The 7,607-nt window shown below is 46.0% G+C and overlaps 1 pseudogene; it reads left to right on the top strand.

The window, feature by feature from the left end:
* Positions 1 to 911: 911 nt before the first annotated feature.
* Positions 912 to 6,022, top strand: LOC125355954 (annotated as a pseudogene).
* Positions 6,023 to 7,607: the final 1,585 nt, after the last annotated feature.

Here is a 7,607-nt window from a genome sequence, read left to right as displayed (position 1 = left end):
CGATCTCAGTCTCCTTTCCTGAGACTCGACCCACATGGGACTACAACATGGCTGAAGGTAGAGAACAACTCTTCATCTACCGCCAGGCTCTGTTGGCAGGTCTCAAGGCGGTGGCTCGCCAACCTACTAATATGGCCAAAGTCTGTGATGTGAGTCAGGGAGAGAATGAAAGTCCGGCAGCATTCCTCGAGCGGCTTACAGAAGCCTTTAGTCAGTACACCCTGTACGATCTCGAAACTCAGGAATCCGCTCAGATTGTTATGTTCACCTACATAAACCAAGCTGCCCCGGACATAAAGAGAAAGCTGCAGGCTATAGACAGGCTCGGTGAAAAATCTGTTAGGGACTTAGTAGCAGTGGCGGAGAAGGTCTATAACAAAAGGGAGACAGAGGAACAGAGGCAGGAGCGGAAGGACAGAGTACGTGAAGCTGAACGTGAAAGAAGAGACAGGGCAAAAGAGAAGAGTTTGGCTAGAATCCTGGAGCAGCAACAAGCACAACAGGCTAGAATTTTAGAGCAACAACAAGCCCAGCACAGGAGAGATATTAGGGAAATCTTAACCTCCATACAAACTGGAAACTTTAGACGGCCCTCGTCTCCTGTCAGGGAGTGAAAGTTCAAATCTCAACCTAGAAAACCTAGAGTAGGAGAAAATCAGTGTGCCTATTGTAAGGAAGAGGGACATTGGCTCAAGAACTGCCTGGAACTAGCCAAAAAGGAGGAGAAAAAGTGAAAAGGAGGATCGAGGGTGTTGCCAGCCTTGGAACTGGCTGAAGACAGTGACTGAGGGAGTTGGGGCTCAGACCCCCTCCCTGAGCCTAGGGTAACTTTGAAAGTGGAGGGGAACGCAGTCACATTCATGGTAGATACGGGAGCAGAAAACTCAGTATTACTAGCCCCTAGGGGGCCGATGTCCAGTAAAACAACATGGGTGCAAGGTGCGACTGGCACTAAACCCTATAAATGGACTACCTGAAGAACAGTGGACCTAGGAGTGGGCCGGGTAACCCAATCATTTTTAGTCATCCCTGATTGTCCCTACCCATTGCTTCGACATGACCTCCTAACAAAAATGAAAGCTCAGATACAATTCACAAGTGATGGGGCTTTGGTGACAGACTCGAAAGGGAAGCCTGTTAGTATACTAATAACTAGTATGCTAGAAGAGGAGTACAGGCTATACCAGCATCTCAAGCCTGAGTCTCCAGAGAATGAGTGGTTACAGGCATTTTCCCAGACATGGGAAGAGACTGGAGGGATGGGACTGGTAAAACATCATCCTCCAATCTTTGTGGAACTCAAGGCTGGGGCTGACCCAGTAAAAGTTCGCCAGTACCCTATGTCACTAGAAGCAAAGAAGGGGATCACCCACCACATCAGAAAATTGCTAGAATCAGGAATCCTGAAGCCCATCCAGTCAGCTTGGAATACTCCACTACTGCCTGTCACAAAGCCTAATTCCAATGACTACAGACCAGTACAGGACTTGAGAGAAGTTAACAAAAGAGTAATGGACATTCATCCAACCGTTCCAAACCCATATACCTTGCTGAGTTCCTTATAACCAAGCCATGTCTGGTATACTGTACTGGATTTAAAGGATGCTTTCTTTAGCCTGCCCTTATCCTCACAGAGCCAAAGTTACTTTGCATTCACATGGCACGATCCTGAGATCGGGATAAGTGGTCAACTGACATGGACTAGGCTGCCTCAAGGATTCAAGAACACGCCCACCATCTTCGACCAAGCACTACATGAGGACCTGAGTGAGTACCGCTCCAAAAATCCTGAAATAAGCCTATTGCAATATGTAGCTGACATGTTGATAGCTGCCCCGGATAGAAAAAGCTGTCTGAAGGGGACGGCTAGGCTCTTAAAGACCCTTGGCAACCTAGGCTACAGGGCCTCCGCTAAAAAGGCACAGATTTGTAAACCTGAAGTCACCTATCTTGGCTTCATACTAAAACAGGGCAAGCGTTGGCTGTCAGATGCACGTAAAGAGACTGTGCTAAAAATTCCTGTACCAAAGTCAGCCAGACAAGTTAGAGAGTTCCTGGGAACAGCCGTTTTTTGCCGGCTGTGGCTACCTGGGTTCACTGAGATGGCCAAGCCCTTGTATGAAGCTACCAAAAACCTCCCAGAGTTTCATTGGACTGAGCAGATGGAAAAAACCTTTGAGGCAGTCAAGAAAAGCCTTCTGGAAGCCCCTGCCTTACGCCTACCTGACGTGAATAAACCATTCACATTGTTCATGGCTGAAAATAAAGGAATAGCAAAGGGAGTGCTTACCCAGCCAATTGGGCCTTGGAAATGACCGGTCACCTAATTATCCAAGAAATTGGATCCTGTTGCTGCTGGGTGGCCCCCACACTTAAGAATAGTAGCTGCAGTAGCCCTCTTAGTAAAAGATGCAGACAAATTGACCTTGGGACAGAACCTGACTGTGGCCACTCCACACGTTCTAGAGGGGGTGCTGAAGCAACTGCCTGACCGGTGGTTGAGCAATGCCCGCATGGTCCGTTACCAGACCTTGTTACTTTACCCCACGTGTATCAGCTTTTACGTACCAACAGCATTAAACCCAGCTACCTTGTTGCCAGATCCAGACCTGGAAGCGCCCCTGCATGATTGTGAGCAGATCCTGGCTCAGGCGCATAGCCTCAGGCCAGACTTGCTGGATTGGCTGCTACCAAATGCTGAGCACACCTGGATTACCAATGGCAGCAGCTTCATTCGAGAAGGAAAAAGGTACGCAGGTGTGGCAGTCACCACGGACACTGAGATAATGTGGGCGGAGGCACTCCCCCAGGGAACTTCTGCACAAAGAGCAGAACTAGTGGCACTAACAAAAGCCCTGCAAATAGGAAAAGGAAAGAGACTAAACATATATATGGACAGCTGGTATGCTTTTGCTACCGTACACGTCCACAGAGCCATCTACCAAGAAAGGGGGCTACTAACGGCAGAAGGAAAAACTGTTAAAAACAAGCAGGAGGGGGCTGGGGATATAGCCTAGTGGCAAGAGTGCCTGCCTCAGATATACAAGGCCCTAGGTTCGATTCCCCAGCACCACATATACAGAAAACGGCCAGAAGTGGCGCTGTGGCTCAAGTGGCAGAGTGCTAGCCTTGAGCAAAAAGAAGCCAGGGACAGCTCAGGCCCTGAGTCCAAGGCCCAGGCCTGGCCAAAAAAAAAAAACAAGCAGGAGATTTTAAGCCTCATCCGGGCCCTCTGGGAACCAGCCAAGATTGCTATCATGCACTGCCCTGGACATCAAAAGGGCGTTGATTTAGTGACTAAAGGGAATAAATTGGTTGACCAAGCAGCCAAGGAGGCGGCCCTCCAACCTAGAGCAGAAATATTAGCCCTAGCAGATCCAGGGCCACGGGCTCTGCCCCCCATTCCCCAGTATTCCCAAGAAGACTTGGAATGGATTAGGAAAATTCCTATGGCCCACAAACCTCAGGACAGAGAAGGAAAGAGTGACTTGTGGAAAACTTGTGAAGGGAAACTTATCTTGCCACAAGAGCTAGGTGGGGGGGTCCTCAAGAGAATCCACTAGGCTTCTCATATGGGGACCCAAAGAATGCAGGACTTGCTTCACCACTCAAAAGTAAAAATTAGACAGGGAAACCAAATTGTTGAGGACATTGTCAAAAATTGCAAAGCCTGCCAGCTCACCAATGCATCTACTCAGCCAGTTATGAAGGGAAGCCGCCTTCGTGGAGACAGGCCAGGTGCATATTGGGAAGTGGACTTTACAGAAATTAAACCTGGAAGATTTGGATATAAGTATTTGCTAGTTTTTGTAGACACCTTTTCAGGATGGGTTGAAGCCTATCCAACAAAACACGAAACTGCAAAGGTGGTGGCTAAGAAGATCTTGGAAGAAATCTTACCCAGGTATGGCTTCCCATCCACCATTGGGTCGGATAACGGACCGGCCTTCATCTCAAAATTAAGTCAGGGAATAGCCACTGCACTGGGGACAGATTGGAAATTACATTGTGCTTATAGACCCCAGAGTTCAGGACAGGTAGAAAGAATGAATCGGACCCTAAAAGAGACCTTAACTAAATTGGCCTTAGAGACTGGCACAGATTGGGTGTCACTCCTTCCTTTTGCTTTATTTAGAGTAAGAAACTCTCCTTATCAGCTTGGCTTTACTCCCTTTGAAATAATGTACGGATATCCCCCACCCATTATTCCCAGCCTTCAGACTGAATTGCTTGCAGATTTAGATGACACTGATTTTCTATGTAAACTTGATCACTTGCAGCTTGTGCATAAGAGTGTGTGGCTTCAACTTAAGGCACTATATGATTCTGCTTCTGTCCCTACCCCTCATTTATTCAGACCAGGGGACTGGGTATTCGTTTGGAGACACAACCCAAACTCCTTGGAACCACGGTGGAAGGGACCCTACTTGGTGCTGTTGACTACACCCATCGCCCTCAAGGTAGATGGCATCGCCGCCTGGGTTCATTACTCCCATGCCAATCCAGCTGACCCCTTCACCTTGGACGAAGATTTCTGTCGAGAAACATGGGAAGTCTCCAAACATCCAAACCAACCGCTTCGCCTTCGCCAGTCTAACAAAAGTTAGACTGAATATTGTTACTATTACGATTATTTACTTTGCTTTCCTATTTTGCTGTTCAAGCTAATGTTGATGCTAATCCTAACCCTCACCAGCCTTTCCAGTTATCTTGGCAGCTCACTCTAAAAGGGGGAAAACCCCTTATCCTAGCAACTAAAGAAACCCCCTTAGGAACCTGGTGGCCAGATTTAATAGTGGACTTGTGTGTCCTAGCTGCAGGCAGCTGGGATGTGCCAGATCACTTTGACCCAAATCTGGATAAGCAGCTTCCCGAGTGTAATGAGCAAGAGTCCTGTGTAGTTCCGTGCAAATACAGCTCTCTAACATGGGGATCTGGATATGGATGTGGCCACCCGAAGCTTAGAGCAGAACTGAGAGATATACCATTCTATGTGTGTCCTAGGGATGGGAGAACTAGAGCAGATGAGAGGAAATGCGGAGGGGAGACAGATTTCTTCTGTAAAAAATGGGGGTGTGAAACCACAGGACAAGCTAACTGGGACCCACACTCCAGCTGGGACCTAATAACCATAAAACAGAACCATACAGGAAAGGGTCTAGAAAAAGAAAATAATCTTGCTTGTGAATGGGCTAACTGGTGGTCGGGACAAGGAGCTTGTATTAAATATAGATGTAACCCTCTAGTTATTAAGTTTACCAAAAACACTAAGACCTTTGGTGGATGGCCCAGAAGAAGGACATGGGGATTAAGATTGTACATGACAGGATATGATCATGGACTCACTTTCCAGCTCAAGCTCATTGCTAAACCTATGACAGATGTGGCAGTGGAGCCCATCTCGGCCTTAAAGCCCCAAGACCCCATTAACAGACCTGTCATTAAGCTGACCCCAGGCCCTACCTCCTCAGGAGCCCAAGAACCCTCTCTCAACTTGACACAGGCCCCAGGTACCAAGCCTCATCCCATATATACCTTGGCCTATCTACCCCTTAATAAGAACCCCTTAGTAAACCTGATGCAGAAATCCTATATGATCTTAAACCATACTCAGCCCAATTTGACTAAGTCATGCTGGTTATGATATGATGTTGCTCCACCTTATTATGAAGGCATTGCTGTCTCTGATAAAGTGTCCCAAGCCAATGAGGAAGGGTCTTGCAGATGGAAGTCTAAGTTAGGGCTTACCCTAACTCGGGTTACTGGTTCAGGCACGTGTATTGGAAAGCCAGGAAAAGAGATGACTCCTTTATGTAACCACCTTATTGACTATAAATCAGCAACTGGCTACTGGCTGCCACCACAAGATGTGTGGTGGGCATGTTCTAAAATGGGTTTAATCTCTTGTGTACACTCTACTGTCTTAAAGGACTTTGAGGATTCCTGTGTGTTAGTACGACTAGTGCCCACCATATCTTACTATCCGGATCCAGATTTCCTCGATCGCTTACAGAACTCCTAGAGACAGCTCAGTCTGGAATATAATCCCTGGACAAAAAGAGAGCCCTTTACAGCTATTACCTTAAGCTTGTTAGTAGGAGCCAGCTTGAGAGGACTAGGTACAGGAGTAGCCTCCCTTATCCAACAGAGAGGATATTATGATGACCTACAAATGGCCATAGATGAGGATATTAAGAAAATAGAAGAGTCTATCTCTCATCTCCAGGAGTCCCTGACGTCATTGTCAGAAGTAGTCCTCTAGAATAGAAGAGGGCTAGACTTACTGTTTCTACAGCAAGGAGAACTCTGTACTGCATTAGGAGAAGAGTGTTGTTTTTATGTTGACCATTTGGGAACAGTAAAAGAAAACATGTCCAAGGTCAGAGAGGGATTAGAAAAGAGACAAAGAGAGTATGAGTCAAAACAAGGCTGGTTTGAAAGATGGTTCAATTCTTCCCCATGGCTTACTACCCTAAGATCTACTTTGTTGGGTCCCCTGGTGGTTATCATCCTATTACTGACATTCGGACCTTGCATTCTAAATAGACTAGTACAATTCATGAAGAACAGACTAAACACCATACAGTTAATGGTGCAGCGGAGCAGGTACATACCTGTTCCAGAAAGAGAATTGTTGGAATTCACTATTAAGTCTGAAACGCAGGATTGTGCTTCATGTCCCTAAGTCCAGGGGGGAATGAAGGACTAGGATGACTCCATGTTGAAATTGCAACCATCTTGTTGTTTGTGATAAGCTAAGAATGACCCAGCATGTGCATAAAACCTGGGAAATGGCTTGTTTATGGCGAAACTAACTAGGCATTCTACAGATTCCAGGAACAAAGTTATTTGTGCCCAAACCAACTGGCCATAAAAACCCATTTCCCGGATGGCCCAACCGGTTCGGGAACGTTCCAGATACTTTGACCACCCTAGAATGTTGTCAGACCAATTTTTAGAGAACCCCTAGCCCTGAGTCAATCAGATTTGTCCCCATATCCAACCCTGCACCTGACTCATGTCAATCAGATTTGTCCTCACACCCCAATCCTGCCTGCACCTGGTTTATGTAACATTGTGATTTTTTCCTTTAAATACCCATGCAAAACTCTGCTCATGGCCTTCCTCCTAACCTCCACTGCGTCGGTGTGTGGGACGAGGCCCGGGCTGCAGCTTGCCTGAGTAAAGCCTTGCTTTTGCATTTCAAAACGTCTAGCTCTTGGTGGTCTTCTTGGTGGACTTCGAGGACTTGGGCATAACAGCTGTAATGGTAATAATTAACAAAATGTTTTCATTGGAAATACATGCATATGTAGAATACAGGAAATCACAATTCTTATATCAACTTTCCCAATGTCTTTCACATTCTATTTTTCCACAATAGTACTGTAATTATCAATTATTTTAGTAATTAACATTTTTGCATTCATGCCTTATTTTCTACCTAGAGTTTATTTTCCACTATGGAAGGTTAGGAGTTGTCCACACTAACTAGAAAATTTTATATCTAAGAAATTGTTAAACACTACCTTTAAAAAAAAAGAATCTTAAAGGCCAAATGAAACATTGCTGAAGTAGTCATCCTCAGTGCTACTAGAGAAATTATT

The sequence above is a fragment of the Perognathus longimembris genome, chromosome 8 (genome assembly GCF_023159225.1).
Source record: "Perognathus longimembris pacificus isolate PPM17 chromosome 8, ASM2315922v1, whole genome shotgun sequence".
NCBI classification, from domain to species: Eukaryota; Metazoa; Chordata; class Mammalia; order Rodentia; family Heteromyidae; genus Perognathus; species Perognathus longimembris.
This window is presented reverse-complemented; position numbering and strand designations above follow the sequence as displayed.